This window comes from Schistocerca serialis, chromosome 7, assembly GCF_023864345.2.
Source record: "Schistocerca serialis cubense isolate TAMUIC-IGC-003099 chromosome 7, iqSchSeri2.2, whole genome shotgun sequence".
Lineage (NCBI taxonomy): Eukaryota > Metazoa > Arthropoda > Insecta > Orthoptera > Acrididae > Schistocerca > Schistocerca serialis.
In genome coordinates this window covers 529,572,926-529,591,700 of record NC_064644.1, presented here as the reverse complement: position 1 = coordinate 529,591,700, position 18,775 = coordinate 529,572,926, and the positions used below count along the sequence as shown (strand labels likewise).

Here is an 18,775-nt window from a genome sequence, read left to right as displayed (position 1 = left end):
TTAAATATAACTTCTGAATCTCATCAAGTTCCACATGTTCCAGTATCTCACAAAAAATTGCATTTTTGGAGAATGGTAAGTTATCAGTAGTGCACTGTGTCCTTTGGCTTAAATATTTCGGTGGCAGAGTTCTGAGGTACCAGGTATTAACTCATGCCTAAACACCTATACTAGTAAATGGCGTAGCCTCCACAGGTGGCAATGTAGGCCCGACTCTGGCAGCTAGTTGATCGTACAGATGGTGAATACTGTCCTGCCATGTCTGCTCAAGCTCTTTAAGTAATTCTGTTGAAGTTGTTGGTTGATGTGTCACATGAGTCACTGTTCATCCCATCATAACCCACACATGCTTGATTGTACATATGTCTGGAGGCTGTGTTGGTCAGGGAAGTAGCAGCATGTCTTGCAGAGCACACTGTGCTTCACAAGCCGTGTGTGGGCAAGCATGATGCTGTTGGAATAACACATCACCTTCCTGTTGCAAGAATAGCAAGAGAACTGGTCTAACAACATTCTGCACATACCAAGTGCTGGTTAGCACCCCATCCCGAAACACCAAATGTGAACGGTAGTTGTGGCTTATTGCACCCCATACCATAAGGCCTGGGGCAGAGCCAAGTGTGTATTGGATGAATGCACTCTACAAGACAGCACTTACTTTGTCTATGTCGAACATGCAAATGACCATCACTTAAGTGCAGACAAATCTATTTTCATTGCTGAAAACCACAGCATACCATTCCATTTAACTAGTGATCCTCTGACATCACCAGTTGAGCCATGCATGTTGATGTTGTGGCATGAGGCTAGAGGTGTGTGTGCTCATGGTCTTGCTGCTAAGAACCAGTTCACAAAAGTTCGTGTTGACATGTCTGTGCTGACAAGCCCTCTTATCTGTGCTGTGGTAGCTGTATGAACTGCCCGGGCTGCCCTTACAATCTGATGATCCTGCAGGGCATATTTGGTGCATGGACAAGCAGAACCTCATCTACAGGTGTGAGAATGTTCACGTGACCACTGATATCAGTATCCGTGCACAACTGACACAGCAGATCCAACCTGTGTGACAATTCTCCAAATGAACTATCCCATCACTCAGAAGGCCATACTTCACTCCTTTCAAACTTGCTCAGTTGGCTGTAGGAAGCATGAGTGTGTCTCCATGGCATAGATGCAGGCTTGCTTCACGTGTTTGCAAAACACTGAGCCTTGTGACTACAAGCATTCCCTATTTAAGGGTAGACACATATGGCACTTTGGTTGCTATGCCACTATGCTATCTGTTGGGGAACAATGCTGAAACCATTATCAGTACATCTACTATCCCCCAGCTGAGAATGCCATCACTGGATCAAAACTGACATTTTTTCTGGCTGTGCATCTGGATGATATTTTGCTTTGCAGTCAGAGTTGGGATTAGCATTATTTGTTAATAAAATTAGTGTTTTCTAAATTGTATCAGGAGGAATGACCATGAAACTGGGAAGATTCACATTTGTGATCAATTAATTAAAATTTTTGGGGCAACGAATTAAACAAAAGCATACATTGCCAAACTGATGAAATCAAAGCCACTGACCAAATTCCAAAATCTAGAAATAAGGAACACCTAAAATCCTTTTCTTTCATATGTCTAGATTCCATAGAAAGTATGTTGGTAGTCAAAGTATGAATGTACTGTGTGTGTGTAACATGTTGAAAAAGAATTTGATTTGGGTAAGGGGCCAAGATTGTCAGGAAACTCTCAATTCTACAAAAACCCAGTATGTTATTGCACCATTATTTACAGACAAGATTCATCCTCACCATTTTATTCATCTTGTAATGTCAATGATCACGGACTCCGTGCATACTTATTTCAAATAAAAACTGTGGATGGGAAAGGTAAACAAACACATGTCAATTGCTTTTGTTAGTATTATCTACAAGCCAACGGTCTTGCCGCAGTGGTAACACCGGTTCCCGTCAGATACCTGAAGTTAAGCACTGTTGGGCTGGGCTAGCACTTGGATGGGTGACCATCTGGTCTGCCGAGCACTGTTGGCGAGCAGGGTGCACTCAGCCCTTGTGAGGCAAATTGAGGGGCTACTTGAATGAGAAGTAGTGGCTCCGATCTTGGAAACTGACATACGGCCGGGAGAGCAGTGTGCTGAACACATGCCCCTCCATATCCACATCCAGTGGCACCTGTGGGCTGAGGATGACATGGCAGACAGTTGGTACCATTGGGCCTTCATGGCCTGTTCGGAAAGAGTTTAGTTAGTTTTAGTTTAGTTTAGTAGTATCTACAAAAGCACAAGAGAACTTCCAGTTTAACTACAAAATAACTGATAGCTGTACATTGAACAATAACTAAATTTAAAAACTAATTGTCAGGACTTAGAAGAATTGTGGATTCAGATCACAAGCCCACAAACTACTCACAAGAATACAAGTTGTATCACTGCAGGTTGACCAGATGGGATGTGTCTCAAAGTCTGTTTGACTAAAAATTAAGCATGTTACTGGATCAAAAAGAGTCTTAGTGGCATGTTGGGAGGAGCAACTGACCCTAGTCCCAGAGGCCCAGATTCAGTCCCAGATTTGGTGAGGGGTAATGTTTGCTCATTTCAGCCTCACCAGGACAGCCCTATGTCCACTCTGCTTCCTGTCAAAATGAGCACAGAGATCTTTCCCAGGAACAATAGGTGGCTGGGATGCAGGACTCATCACCCCTTCCTGTTGAAGTGAAATATTTATATTAATCTCTCTGCTGTGTACTATATCTATGACTTTGGTTGGTGTCATAAAATAAAATACATGTGTCTTGTTATAGCAACTACATCGTGCAAATGCTTTATGTTGTGCCCTTTAGTTCTTTCTTGAAGTTTCTGCAATACTTCTCATATTAGTACCAAAGAGATAGAAGGGCTGCACTCAACCAGCAGTCAAGCCAATTGTCTGGTGATGAAAAAGTAAATAGCACCATCTGCAATAATACTTAAAGCAACCAGAGTCATGGTGATAATTGAGGACTAGAGAAAAGTGTTTTTGGTAAAATGATTGCAACAGAGTTTGTAAATTTTACAAAATACACAAACGGATCTGGTTTAGCATAATAAATTTAGATTGACGTCATCAGAAATTGTGTTGACCACAAAAGTACACTAACAAACTTACCATGTACATTCTGAAAATTGCGAACATTTTTGTACACAAAAATGTTTAAGATGCAAGAAAATGCATACTTTTTCAATATGGCAATAAGGGTCAGAAAGTAGATTAAAACCTAGGACAGATGTCAACAAACAGCAGATGTAAGTAACAAACATGTCAGATATATTAGATTATTCATCTCAAATCTGTTGTGGAAGAATACATAAATTATCTCAACTTAGAAAATGTTTCAAGGAATCAATACCAATGTATGATACTGATTGAGTAATACCACCCTGTGTGGTGGATTTTAGGAAGTAGTGATATGTGAAATTTATATTTTACTGTGGTTTTTTTTTAGTACAATTTTCAGTAGTTCATTTAGTTACATATCACATGCTGTTTGCTATTACATTGTGTAGGCTTTTCAAATTTATTATGAATGACTCAACTACTCATTACATTGCCCATCAGACCCCTAGAGTGTTCTCTTCAATGGGGAAAGAGAAGAAGAAAATCTAAGCTACATGGAAAACACATCATATACATTGATTAAGTAAGATAAATTAATAACATTAGCTTTATGAAATGTTTACAATGTCAGTTATTCATGGACAATTTTCTTATATTTCTTATTTCAAGTGACAAATCGTAGAACTTTGGTAATATTTTGTGTATCTTGGCAGTTCACGTGGCACATATTTGGGATTTTTGACTTCATTATTTTATGATGTACCCCATAATGCAAGATTTATGTTGAATTACTTGATGAGAGAAGATGGAAACTCAGAACTCTAGTTTCTACAGAAAGTACATAAATTATGTCAGTAATGAGAGTCAATCCTTATGGGAAAAGAACAGAGGTTTAAGAGTGGTGTAAGAATATGTCATAGTAACACTTCTTTAGAAGTATCACTTTCATATTTAGAAAATAACTGTACAACTGGAAAAAAGTGTTGTTTCAAGTATGACCACATAGTGTGAAAATGAAAATCTTTAAATTTGGTAAGCTCTGAACATTCTTGTCATGGTCAGATAACAATAAAGTTGGATGTATTGGAGTAGTAATATGTGTAGTTTTCTATAGAAGATGGTTACATTGCTGATATTTATGTACTTATTGCATGACACTCTTAGATATCTGAGAAGTGAAGAACATAGCTTGATATAAGTATATTTGATGTATTATTATGTGTTAGGGCCCTGGGAAGATGAAGAAGAAGAAGAAGAAGAAGAAGAAGAAGATGAAGATGATGATGATTATTATTATTATTATTATATTTATTATATTATACAGAGGAAAATGGTGAGAAGATCTACATCTACATCTATAGTCTGCAAATCACTGAGGTGCATGGCAGAGGATACACTGCACTAACAGTTATCAGGCTTTTTCCTGTCCCATTCCCGTATGGACTTTGCAGTGAATGATTCTTTTAACACTTCTATGCTTTTGTAATTAATCCAATCTTGTCCTCATGATCCCTATGGGACCAATATGTAGTATATTTATAGAGCCATTATTTTAAGCTGGTTCTCGAAACTTTGTTAAGGGAGTTTCTCAGGATAGGTTTTGTCTATTTTCAACAGTCTGCCAGTTCTTTCAACATTTCTTTGACACTGTCCTGTAGGTCAAACAAACCTGTGACAATCTATACTGCCCTCCTTTACACAAGGTGAACGTCAATAAAATTGACAAGCTGCAGGTATGGATTCATGACTGGAAATGGAGGGAAAAAAAGTCCTATGAACATGTGTCCAGAAATGGATGGTGTGCATGCAATGACAACAAATTGTCAAAAAACACAGTACAGAGCCACATCACTTCCATATCATAACAAGTATTCAAAGTGGCCTCCATGGGATGCAATGTATCTGGTTGTTATGTAGGATACACATAATTGTACTTTGGTGTACACCATGTTGGCAAGCCACTGCCTGGAGGTTGTACACGGTTCATCTCAACATCCTATAGAACCTAGTCCTCTAAATCTGGTGCACACATAGTCTGCTGCCTCCTTGCACATTTGTCTGCCTGAAAAAACCCATGATCCCATAAATTCCCAAAAAGGACTTGAAATGTTGTGTAATGCAGTTACTGACTGTGAGGGTACTTGTTAAAGTATAGCCGTGCCGTATCTTGACTGTTTCCATGTGCTTCTGACATAAACACCATCTTCACTTGTCCCCGAGATGAATACCAGACCATTCTGTTACTTACAGTATGCTGTGTCAATCATACAGTCTGAAACACACAAGTAACACACAGCACATGGTAAGAGGTCACCATCTACAGTGGCAATGATGCAGTTCCGGACCATTTTTCTTCCATTTGCAGTCAGAAATCTGTCCTTGCAGTTTGTCAGTTTTACTAATGTTTACGCTGTATACATTTAATATAGCCTCTTAATCCGATTTGATATGAATGCTACACACTTGAGCAATATCCCCAGATGGATCATACAAGTGATTTGTAAACAGTTTTCTTCATAGACTGATTGTATTTGCATCGTATTCTACTAATAAATTCATGACAGCTTAGTTGATCATTTATTTCGTGACCCTATTAAGTGTTAGTCCAGGTATTTATACTGGCTTACTGATACCAACTGTGACTCACTGATATTACATTCAAAGAGTACTATGTGCTGTTTCTTTTTTTGTCAAGTGCACAAATTTATATTATTGAACATTTAAAGTAAGATGGCAATATTTGCATCACATTGAAAATGTAATATGGTGAAGAAAATGGTGAAGATAATAATAACAGAGGTATGGATTCCAAGTCATGAAATGTAGAGTACAGTATTCATTTAAGTGTGTGGAATGTATTCATATCCTGATTTACCAGTGTACTGTGGTGGTTCTTTCCATTTATCTGTTGATAAAAATACTACTTATGACATTTCGTGATACTTTATTTGTTGTAAATAGAATTCTATGTGTAGGATAGTTGTTACTCACTAGATAGCAGAGATGCTGTCACAGAAAGGCACAACAAAAAAAACTGCCAGGAAGTTAATTTTTGACCAACAATGCCTTTGACAAAACACACACACACACACACACACACACACACACACACACACACACACACACATACACACACACACACACACACATGACCATAGTCTCTAGAAGCTGGAGCCGGACTGGAGTCTAGCCTCAGCTGCCAAAGACTGGCCATGTGTGTGTGAGCTGAATTTGCATGAGTGTGTGTGATGTCTCAATGATACGGATGGCCTCAACACCTCCCCCATTCACTTCACCTGGTCCTCCCCAACCCAACAAAATACCTTCTTCGATGCTGACCTCCACTTCAAAAGTGACTACATCAGTACTCCATCCATATCAAACCTACCAACCATCAGCAATACCTCCACTTCGACAGCTGCCACTCATTCCATATCAGGAAATCACTTCCATATGACCTAGATATGGCCATAAAATCTTTAGTGATGAGCAGTCCCTCTCCAAATATAAGAAGGATCTCACTGAGGTCTTCACAGACCATAATAACCTTGTGCAACCTGCCACATCCCAGATCCCCATTGTCCAACCACAAAGGGGCATTCCCCTCATTACTTAATACCAACCAGGACTGGAGAAACTGAATCACATCATCCGCTAATGCTTTGACTACCTTTTTCCATGTCCCAAAATGAACAATAACTTACCCACTATCCTCCTCATCCCTTCCACAGTGGTATCCTGCTGCCCACCAAACCTGTGCAGTATCCTCATCCATCCTTACTCCACCCCTGCTCCAAATCCTTTGTCTCATGGCTCATCTGCCTGTAATACACATACATGCAAGACCTGAACAATACATCCTCCTGTCACCACCGCCCACTTCAATCCTGTCACAAGCATCACCTATCCCATCAAAGGCAGGGCTATCTGTGAAAGCAATCATGAGATCTACAAGCCAAGCTGCAGTGACTGTGCTGCATTCTACAGGGGCACAATACTAATATACCATCTGCTCACATGAATGGCCAATGACAAACTGTGACTGTGGTCACCAAACAGCTGTACCACCCTGTTGCTGAGGATGCTGCCCAAAACAACTTGCCTTCACTTCAATGACTGTTTCACGTCCCGTGCCAGCTGGATCCTTCTTACCAACACCACTTTTTTGGAATTGCACAGGTGGGATGTCTCCCTTCAATACATCCTACGTTTCCATAACCACCCTGGTCACCACCCCACCTTATCTGACATCCCAACTGCACCTACTGACCTACCATGACCTCACCACATCCCTGCATGCTCCTACAAGCAGCACTTTACCGTCTCCCACCCCTACTCTGCTCTGGTATCCCTCCCTTTCCCCACCCAGCCTCCCCCTTATCCCCACCATTGATATTGCTTTTCCTATCATGTGCAGCTGCTCGTAGTCTGGTCTCAGTGGCCAGAGACAATGGTCATATGTGTGCAAGTCACGTTTGTGTGATCGGGTGTGTGTTGTGTACTTTTGGCCTTTTGGCAGAAATCAAGCATATTTAGTAGCATATTTGTTGTATCTGTCTGTGACTCAACATTTCCTCTATATGGTGAGTAGCAATCTATCCTTTTCGTAATATTGTCATTATTCCACCCTGGATTTTCTGTTGTCTTATTACCTTTTTAGCTATCTAACCCGCCCCACAACTAAACAAAATTATTAACTGATTCAAGAGGATCACACCATTCCTAAATTTGTCCCTTGTATTATTATAAAGTAAAATGTAATTACTTATTTCACTAATAATTCTTTTGAATGTCTATATACACTGCTGTTAGACAATAAGTCGGTAGCCTGACAAGCTCAGCTGTTATCCAGTGCACATCTCAGTGTAAAAATTCATTAATATGTAAAGTTCTAAATGTAAATCTCAATGACTAGCACACAGTAACATGAACATATGTGTATTGCCATCAGTTATCAAAAAATTTGTGTTTAATGATTATGTAATCAAAACCAACTTTGTGGTATTCAGCAGTAAGAATTTCCTTATGAAAGTGCGCTGTAAAAACATCACCACTGCCAGAATGCCTCTTTATTAATTGGGCATATCTAACTGTAGTTTACATTTTATTTGAAATCTTATCAACAAGCTGGTCATTGTGTTGTAATGAAAAGTGATAAATATGAAAACCGATCAAGTTATTTAAGTGGTTAATTTCTGGCAACTCTTTAACTATATAATATGCCGCCCCCCCTCCCCACTCCATCCTCCAAAGCCACAAGTTTTGTTTTTGGAAACTTGTGATAAAACTTACAATGAGAGATCCTTTTTTTGTTTTTTACAAAACACTGTTCTGAAAAATCAGGTTTTTTAAAACTTAATTTCTTATAATCAAAACAATAAAACCATAAGATTTAATATAAACAACAGGTGTTACAGTCTGTCACTGCAGCAGTGTCACTTTTTCCCCCTAGTTCTGCTTGATACATATCAGAACAAGTCAGTTAGTCTTCCTGACTATAACATAACTACTGCCAGCCACAAAATTCAAACAGTTGCACTGTAGCCACCCAGTGAACATGTGTGCAGTATTAATTAATAAAGCATTTAATTATGAACAATGAAGATATTCCTGGCCCATCGAGATCAAAGTATTTCACCACATTCCACTGCCCACTGCATTGTGATAAGTCACCTATTGTCATGTTCATCAGTTCAAGCATGGTAACAAATTATTGTTACATTGCAATTTAATACATATGTACTATTATAAATCAGTGGTGCCATCTTGTTCCAGTAAGTAAAAAAACATTCCTAGGAGGAGCCAGAATGTCATTTTTGACTCAACCTGGCTGAAATTAAGCCTTCTCTACATTTATAGCAAGCTGCCATTCATCTCACCAGCTAGAAATTCTTTGTAAGTCATCTTGTGTACTTGTACAGTCACTCAACACCACAGCATCATCAGCAAACAGCTTTACATTGCTGCTAACCCTATCTGCCAGATCACTTATGTATATAGAGAATAAGCGCAGCCCTATCACATTTCCCTGGGGCACTCCTGATAATACCCTTGTCTCTGATCAACAGTCACTGTTGAGAACAACATACTGGATACTATTACTTAAAAAGTCTTCAAGTCACTCACATATCTGGGAACCTAAATCATATGCTCGGCCTTTGTCAACAATCTGTAGTGGGGCAATGTGTCAAATGCTTTCTGGAACTCGAAGAATACGGTATCTGCCTGTTGCCCTCCACCCATTGTTTTTAAGATATGTGAAAAAAATGGCAATTTGCGTTTCTTACAAGTGACACTTCCTAAATCTGTCGTGATTTGTGGACTGAAGCTTTTCTATCTTTCTCATTATATTTGAACTCAGAATGTATTCAAGAATTCTGCAGCAAACTGAACTTAAGGATATTGATCTGTAATTATGTGGGTCCATTCTTTTACCTTCCTTATAGACAGGAGCCACCAATACTCTTGGCTCTGGGTGAGAGATTCACAATAAATGCAAGCTAGGTTAGGGACCAATGCCGCAGAGTACTCTCTGTAAAACTTAACTAGAGTTCCCATCCGGACCTGGTGACTTATTTGTTTTCAACCCTTTCAGTTGCTTCTCTATGCCACAGATACCTACTTCTATGTCCTCCATGCGGTATTCTGTATAACAGTCAACTGATCATATGAAACTTCCTGGCAGATTAAAACTATGTGCTAGACTGAGACCCAAACTCAGGACCATTGCCTTTGGTAGCTAAGATGGTAGAGCACTTGCCCGTGAAAGGCAAAGGTTCCGAGTTCAGGTCTCGGTCCAGCACACAGTTTTTGTTGTGACAGTGCCACGACATTTACAGTGCCGCCACGACAGTACGCGCAAACGGCAATAGAGGCGCTCCGCAACTCTGCTGAGCGCGGGAGCACCAGCTATCTACGAATGGCACCGGTCGCACGTCACGGCACGGCAGTCGAATAAGAGATACTGAGTTGTTATCATGTAACCAGCTATTGTTTCTAAGTGAGTGTGTTTGAATATCCACACAATTATTGGTGATTAAATGTTATAACACTTTTTGGCAACGAGGTCGGATATTTTCACTGCGTTGTGGATTTGTGTGTTCGTGACGGGGTAGACATGGAACAGCTTATGCAAGCGCTCATTGAACAACAAACACAGCTGACGGCTGCTATTCAGGCACAACAAACACAGTTGACGGCTGCTATTCAGGCATTGTCGACACCGCTTACTCATCATCTGTCTTCCTCTTCTCTGCCTCCTTTCCCTCCTTACGACGAGGCCGCTGAAGACTGGGAGGATTATGAGAAGCGTATGCGGCAACACTTCTTGGCTTTCGGCGTTGTCGACGCTCCTATGTGTAAGTCGTTATTTCTGTATTGGATTTTCCCACGGATCTATCAGCTGCTATCTCAGTTAGCCCTCTGTGGGAACCTGCCTCTCTGTCCTTCCAAGAAATGTGTGACTTATTGTCTAACTATTACCGAAAAAACACCCACATCGTTGCCGCCCGCATGGCGTCCTAACGGTGTCATAAACAGCCCCATCAATCTTACCGGGCTTGGGCGGCGGAACTACATGGTCTGAGTAGGAAATGTCAGTTTGTCACGGACACTCATCATGAGTCTTATGGTGATTCAATGGTTAGGGATGCTATTCTACGGCTTGCTCCTGATAAAGAAGTTCGGCAACGTGCCCTACAACTGCCAAACCCGTCATCGGAAGTTCTAAGCATCACTCAATCCTTTGAAGTGTCCCACACTGCTGGCGCGCAAATAGACGCGCGGTGTGATGTAGGTGCTGTACAGTCAACTTTCGACACGGACAATTTGCCTGTTTCACAGGAGAACGAAGATGTGGCAGTGGTTCACTCACGTAAACAACGTCGCATTGGGCCGCCACGCTCGCAGCGAAAACAGCAACCACAGAACCAGGTTCGTTCTGCACTTCCTTCTTGTCCACGTTGTTTTGTACAGCATGACAGGGCCGCGTGTCCAAAATGTTGGGCCATGTGTAATTCTTGTAGGAAAAAAGGCCACATTGCTTCTGTGTGTCAGTCCCCTAATGTTCCTGTTGACGAGGACGAGGCATCGGACATGGATGTTAACTGTGTGCTTTCTCAAACAAATAAGTTGTTTGTTACTGTTCGTGTTCTGGATAAAGACACTCGCATGTAAGTGGACACTGGCTCTGCAGTAACTCTCATTAATTCTCGCACGTATTTGGAGTTGGGCTCCCCTCCCTTGTCTCCAGTTACGCGAAATCTGAGAACTTATAATAAACAGAAAATTCCTATCATTGGCCAGTTTGATGCTTCCACTGCCTACAAGTCTGTTGTTAGGCCCCTCACGTTTTATGTGGTGGATCATGTGGGTACTGAAAACCTGTTCAGTTATGATGCTTTCCAGTTGTTCGGGTTCTCCATTGATGATGATGTGCACCTCATATCTGAGGACATTCCGTATCAACAGCTCGATGGATTGTGTTCTCAATTTTCGTCCGTGTTCTCTGCTGGTCTGGGTCGTGCCAAGGATTTTGAAGCCCACATTACTCTTAAACCTACAGCTCGCCCTAAGATTTTCCGGGCACGCCCTATTCTGGTGGCATTGCGTGCACCTGTCAAGGCTGAGATAGACAGGTTAACAGCTTCAGGGATTCTCCTTCCTGTTACCTCCAGTGAATGGGCATCGTGGTGGTTTCTAAACCAAACGGGAGTCTGCGATTGTGCGGTGATTTTAAAGCCACCGTCAACGCTCAGAGCCTCATTGACACTTATCCTCTTCCCCGTCCTGAGGAGTTATTTACCAAGCTCGCTGGGGGACAGTTCTTTTCCAAACTTGACTTATCGGAGGCGTACCATCAGTTGCCGTTGGATGCTTCTTCCAAGGAATTTCTCGTCATCAACACTCCTTGTGGGTTGTATCAGTAGCAGCAGTTACCATAGGCGTCGCTAGCGCGCCGGCCATTTTTCAGCGGTTTTTGGAACATCTCGCGGCTTCCGTTCCCGGCTGCATAAACTATCTGGATGACATTGTTGTCACGAGGGCTTCCACTGAGGAGCACCTTCGCAATTTGCATTCCCTGTTTTGGGTTTTGCATTCAGCTGGGTTGAGGTGCAATCTGGACAAGTCACAGTTCTTCCAACCCTCCATTGTGTATCTTGGTTTCCACTTGTCCTGTGAGGGTATACGTCCTCTACGTCAGCACGTTGCGGCCATTAACGCTCTACCCCAGCCGTCTACGGTCAAAGAACTTCAGACATTTCTAGGCAAGATTGCTTATTATCACAAATTCAGTCCATCCGCAGCGGCAGTAGCTCATCCTCTGCATCAGCTGTTATGCAAAAACGTCCCTTTCTGTTGGTCTGACGAGTGTGAGCAGGCTTTTGTCCGCCTGAAGGCTCATTTGTCTTGCCACATTCCATCCGGGTCAGCACTTGGTTCTGGCGACTGACGCATCACAGTATGGCCTGGATGACATTGTTGTCACGAGGGCCTCCACTGAGGCCCGGTTCTTGCCCATCGGTATGAGGATGGGTCGGAACGACCCATCGCCTATGCTTTCAAGACCCTCAACGATGCGCAACAGCATTACTCTCAAATCGAAAAGGAGGCGCTCGCTATCATTTATGCTCTAAAAAAGTTCAGCGTTCTTTTGTGTGGTTCTAAGTTTCACCTCATCACCAACCACAAGCCGCTGGTCTCTCTGTTCAGCCCATCGGCGTCGCTTCCTGATAAGGCAGCTCACCGCCTGCAACGTTGGGCCTTATACTTGTCTTGTTTTCACTATGAGATTCACTATCGCCCCACGGCCCGGCACACCAACGCTGACGCATTGTCGCGATTGCCGATGGGCCCAGACCCGGTTTTCGATCGTGATGAACTACTCTGTTTCCACATTGATGAGGAAGAACGTCATGCAGTCAAGGGTTTTCCACTTACAGGTTCACAGGTCACGTCGGCTACTGCGTGGGATCCAATCCTGCGTCAGGTGATCGGTTTTGTTCAACGGGGTTAGCCGGACAGGACCAAGGGCTGGGCATCGGATCCCCTTCGCAACTACCATACCTTGCACCTTTGTCTGTCTGTTCATGATGGTGTTGTTCTTCTGGCCACGGATGGCGCATCTCCACGGGTCGTGGTGCCAGCCTCTCTTCACAAAGATGTTCTCAAACTGTTGCATGAAGGCCATTGGGGTATTTCTCGGACTAAGTCCCTGGCCCGCAGGCACGTTTATTGGCCTGGCATTGATTCGGACATCGCCCACATGGTCGCTGTGTGTGGTCAGTGTGCTCAACAACTGGCTGCACCTCGTACAATGCCCTCTCCATGGCCTGATCCAACACAGCCATGGGAACGGGTGCACACTGACTTTGCCGGCCCCTTCCTCGGTACTTATTGGCTACTGTTGATTGACGCCTTCTTGAAGTTTCCGTTTGTTGTTCGATGTCCGTCACCCACCACTGCGGCAACGACGCTGGCTTTGTCCAAAATCTTTGCGCTAGAAGGTCTTCCATCCACGATCGTCACGGACAATGGCCCTCAGTTCTCTTCGTAGGCCTTCCGTGATTTTTGTACTGGACAAGGGATTCATCATGTTACAGCACTGCCCTTCCATCCGCAATCAAATGGGGAGGTCGAGTGCATTGTCCGCACTTTCAAAAGCCAGATGAAAAAATTCCTTAGTGATTTTTCCACAGATGACGCTCTGCTGCAATTTCTGAGTTCTTATCGCTTCACGCCTCTGGGTGATCGCAGCCCTGCTGAACTCTTGCACCGCCGCCAACCGCACACTCTACTGCACCTGCTTCACCCTGTCAGGCCTTGTGCTGTGTCCCCTAGTACGGGAAAATACTCGGTGCGCACCAACGTGTGGGCACGAGGGTATGTATCTCGCCCTAAATGGATTCCAGGGTTGGTCAAGGCTCTTCGCGGCCGCCGGCTTTGTGAAATACGTACGGACGACGGCATGGTTGTTCGCCATTACGACCAGATGTGCCCACGAGTGGTGGCCACGCCGGTGCCACTGCCCCTTCATTCGCCTCGACCAGCCCGAGACGCCAGTCCTGTCACTGCTGCCGATCTACCATACGTGTTGCTGCAGCTGACGTCGCTACCGCTTCCGAGTACGCCGGAACCGGCCCCAGTCGCGATGCCGCCTTCTCCGGGACCCATCTCGCTGGAGCACACCCGCAGGTTCACGACACCTATGGATGCTGCTCTGGAGTTTTCACCCATCATCTCGTCCAGGAGGCACGTTCCACGCACAAGCTTCCATCCTGGACATTTTCAACCATACTCGCATGTCTCTCCGCAGGATCTTCTCGTGGCCTCACAAGAGGCCATGGATGTCTCCACACTGTCCATGTCTCCAAGGAAGTGAGTGTTTTTTTTCAAGGGGGGAAAAGTGTTGTGACAGTGCCATGACATTTACAGTGCTGCCACGACAGTATGCACAAACGGTGATAGAGGCGCTCCGCAACTCGGCTGAGCTACGAACGGCGCCGGCCGCACGTCACGGCACGGCACGGCAGTCGAATAAGAGATACTGAGTTGTTATCATGTAACCAGCTATTGTTTCTCAGTGAGTGTGTTTGAATATCCACGCAATTATTGGTGATTAAAGGTTATAGCAGTTTTAATCTGCCAGGAAGTTTCATATTGGCGCACACTCCACTGCAGTGTGAAAATCTCATTCTGGAAATGATGGTATGTTTGTACAATTCTCCTGCATGAATGATTTCTTAAACATGAAATTCAAAATCTTTGCTTTTCTGCTTTTCTTTTGCTGTCTTCTCCTGCCATGACAGACTAATCAATGAGTGAATGTACAGAAGCTTTTGACCTGCTTAGTGACTTTATTTATGACCAGAATTTTCTTGGGTTCTTGACTAGATCTTTTGCTAAGGTATGATGGTGAAAGTTGCTTCGCACCTTAATTTTCTTATGGATGCACAAATTTCTATTAACTCCTGCCTGTGAACACTTGTACACTTTTTGTTTAACAAAGGGGTAAGGAGGAGCTGGGGTAGGGAGGTAGAGAGAGAGCAGGGTAGTGGTGGGGTGACATTAAAGTGCTTGTGGAAACATACAGGGATGAAGTGGAGAGTGGGTAGGACAGATAGGTGCAGTTGGGACATTAGACAGTGCATGGGGAGGGAGGGGGGGGGGGTGTACAGGGAAGGGGGATAGATGGGTCATGGACAATAAGTAATGAAGGTCAAGACTAGGAGAGCTGTATTGCAGGGAGAGTTCCCACCTGCACAATTCAGAAAAGCTGGTGTTGGTAAGAAAGATCCAGATGGCACCAGCTGTGAAGAACATTGTGTTGGGCATCATGCTCAGCAACTGGGTGGTTCAGCTGTTTCTTGACCACAGTTTGTAAGTGGCCATTCATGTGGACAGACAGCTTGCTGGTTATCATGCGTACGTGGAATGAAGCACAGTGGTTGCAACTTAGCTTGTAGATAACATGACTGGCTGCACTGGAGTAGGTGGCGATAGGAAGATATATGTAACTAGTCTGTTACAGGCATACGAGCCATAAGGCTAGGTGTTGGGAGCAGGAGTTGTGTAGGGTTGGACAAGAATATTGGGTATGTTCATTGGGCAGCAGAGTACCACTTTGGGAGGGGTGGGAAGTATAGTGTGTAGAACATTCCTCATTTCAGGGCATGACAAGAGGTAGTTGAAACCCTGGTGGAGAACGTGATTCAGTTGACTCAGTACCACCCAGGGCACTGTCAATACAGTTTTCAAAAACAAAATCTTAAAAAATACTTCAAAAAGCTGTAAGTCCATACTGCCTGCAGTGAGTTAATACATGTTCCAACCTATACCTGGCAGATTAAAGTTGCCCTCAGCTAATACTGTGTGATCTGGGTATCCTTGTGCTAGACTTTCCTCGAATGATTCTACAACTGTTACGGCAGAACGTGGCAGGTAAAAGCATCAACTAACTGAAGTCCGCCTATGCCTGCTACTCATGTTCAGATAACTTCACAGTCAGACTCAATTTCAACCTCGATAGGCACAATATTTGTATTGACAGCAATGAACACTCACCTTTCTATGACAACTAATATGTCTCCTCAATATAGATTCCATGGCTAGCTAAATACTTTAGAGATTTCTACTTCAGTTTTTAGCCAGCTTTTGGTCCTGAAAATAATCTGAGAGCAACAACTTTAAGGGGGATCAGTAAACTGAAGAACTTTGTTACTAATACTTCAACAACTTAGTATTAAGACTTTGCCAATCAAAGTGTGTCTACTTTGTATGTGATCTTTCTGTTTATAGTCTTGAAAGTGTTCATCAGAGGACCTCAAACTACTGACTAGACTAAGAAACCCCCATGTGCACTCCACAAGTACACCATTCCCCGAATAGCTGCTTCCTTGGTGTAGCACATCCCTGACCTATAAAGAAGTGTCCTACAACTCTCCACGCCATAACACAGTTCACGAAATCTGCAGCCATGACTAACAGAATCAACAGAGACTATAGTTGAGACCCTCCACACAGCTCCAAACCAAAGAATCCTGACTGACCCCAGGTAAGATTCTGCAGATTGTGAGCTCTGCTTCCAGCCTACATCTGAGGCCAGGAGTCTTCACCACTTCTGCCACCCACCTACGGGAACTGAGGATGTGTCCCATTCAATACACCAGTTTCTCCATTGCTGCTGCACACTACGGTAGCAGCCTGCAGTTGGCTGACCAAGGCCATAAGTATCTTCAGCTGTTTATAAACTGTGGCTCGGTGCTCCTGCATCTGCACACATCATGCACACACCATATCCATCAGATTACCACTACTAACTTGAGAATTAAACTATAAAAACTAACAGAAAAAGCTAAATATGTGACTGACTAGTCTCCTGGTGCTTCAGCAACAGAGGCTGGCAGCTGACTTCTTAGCCCTTCTTAGCTTTTGGTCTTCACCCATTTGTGTTCTGATGAGATCTCAAATATTTGTCAGGATATTTCAGGCAGCCTGCTGTCATTACTGTGGAGTACATGGCTGAGTGAGAGTCAGCTTCTGTGACTATGTGTTATCATTACACCTTTATTGGCCATTTCCCCATTAATCTGAGCTTCAGTGTAGCTCTCAGTTTATGGATTATAGGACAAGTAACAGTTCAGTCAGTATATCAACAAATGAATTAGTTTGTTACGGTACTGTTTCAAAGAGCACAAAAAATCTGATACATAACACACTTTCTATACAAATTCGAAAAAGGAAGATACAATCACCAAGAAGCTGATATATGGCTATTCATTTAGCAACTATTATTGACAGAACAATTTTTTTCAGTTCAATGTTAATCTGTGTCACTAGCTTTTTCATGCGAGACATTGTCATTATGTACCATAAAACATTAAATACTGTAACCTTTTGTGAATGTACCTATATAACTGGCACAGACAAATATAGTACTAAGTTTGTGTATTTTACAGTCAACACATTCATTATTAAGAACTTAAAACACATAATTGGGCTGTGGTATACATATTAGTATGAGGGTGGTTTGAAAAGTTCTCAGAATCACCACAAGAGATCAGTGCTAGTGCAACGAGTTGTTCATGTGATATTAATTGGACTGTTGCCTGTAAACACATGCCACGTTTGGAAGAGAGCTGTGGTGGTGACGTGGCTATGTTGTTGTTCCCGCATAGTTATTTGCAAAGATGGAAAAGAAAATCAAGATTCGAGCAATGATTAAGTACTTCGTAAAGAAAGGTATGTAAGCAAAGGTCATTCACGTTGATTTGCAGAATACATTGGGGGACTCTGCTCCTTCATATTCAACTGTTGTCAAGTGGACAAATTAATTTAAATTTGGTCAGGACAACTTAGATGGTGATCCGCACAGTGGTCGGCCAAGATTTGTCACTACTCCAGATATCATTGCAAAAATGCACGAAATGTTCATGGAGGATCATCAATTGAAAGTGCATGAAATTACTCATGAAAGGGTATATCACATTTTAACTGAAGAATTAGATATGAAAAAATCATCTGCAAGATGGGTGCGATGACTCTTGCGCTGGATCAAAAACGCACGAGAATGGACATATCAGAACATCGCAAAATTACATGAAGTAAGGTATGAATTGTTGCCATACCTGCCTTATTCACCTGATATGGCTCTATCAGACTTCTATCTCTTCCCAAAGCTGAAAATTTTTCTTGGTGGGTGAAGATTCACTTCAAACGAAGAACTGATAATCGGAGTTGACAACTATTTTGCATGCCTGGAGGAAACTCATTTTTGAGATGGGTTTAAGGCACTGGAACATCACTGGACCAAGTGCTTCATCTACAAGGACACTGCATTGAAAAATAAAAAAAAGTTTCACTGAGGTAAGTACTCTTTTTCTATTCCGTTCTGAGAACTTTTCAAACCACCCTCGTATATACGCTGTTTGATGCCATGTAACAACAAATGTATCTTCGTTTTATTGATGAAGATGTTTACTGTACAGTTCACAAACTTTGCATTACTGTCCAACTATATAAGTACATCTACAAATAATTATAATGTTTATGGATTCATGGTATATGAAGACAATGACTCATCCTCACAAACACTGTGACTGATTATGTTAACCAGAAGATAATGCATCATGTTTTACCTTCTAGGCAGTTATATCTTCCTTCCTTAAAC

The 18,775-nt window shown here is 42.7% G+C and overlaps 1 protein-coding gene and 1 pseudogene across 1 annotated transcript in view; one reads left to right on the top strand and one right to left on the bottom strand.

Moving 5' to 3' along the window:
- Positions 1-18,775, bottom strand: part of LOC126413209 (modular serine protease-like) — a 215,597-nt gene that overhangs the window by 140,689 nt on the left and 56,133 nt on the right. The gene's annotated exons all lie outside the window — the stretch shown is intronic.
- On the top strand, positions 1,929-2,046 carry LOC126413487 (5S ribosomal RNA; annotated as a pseudogene).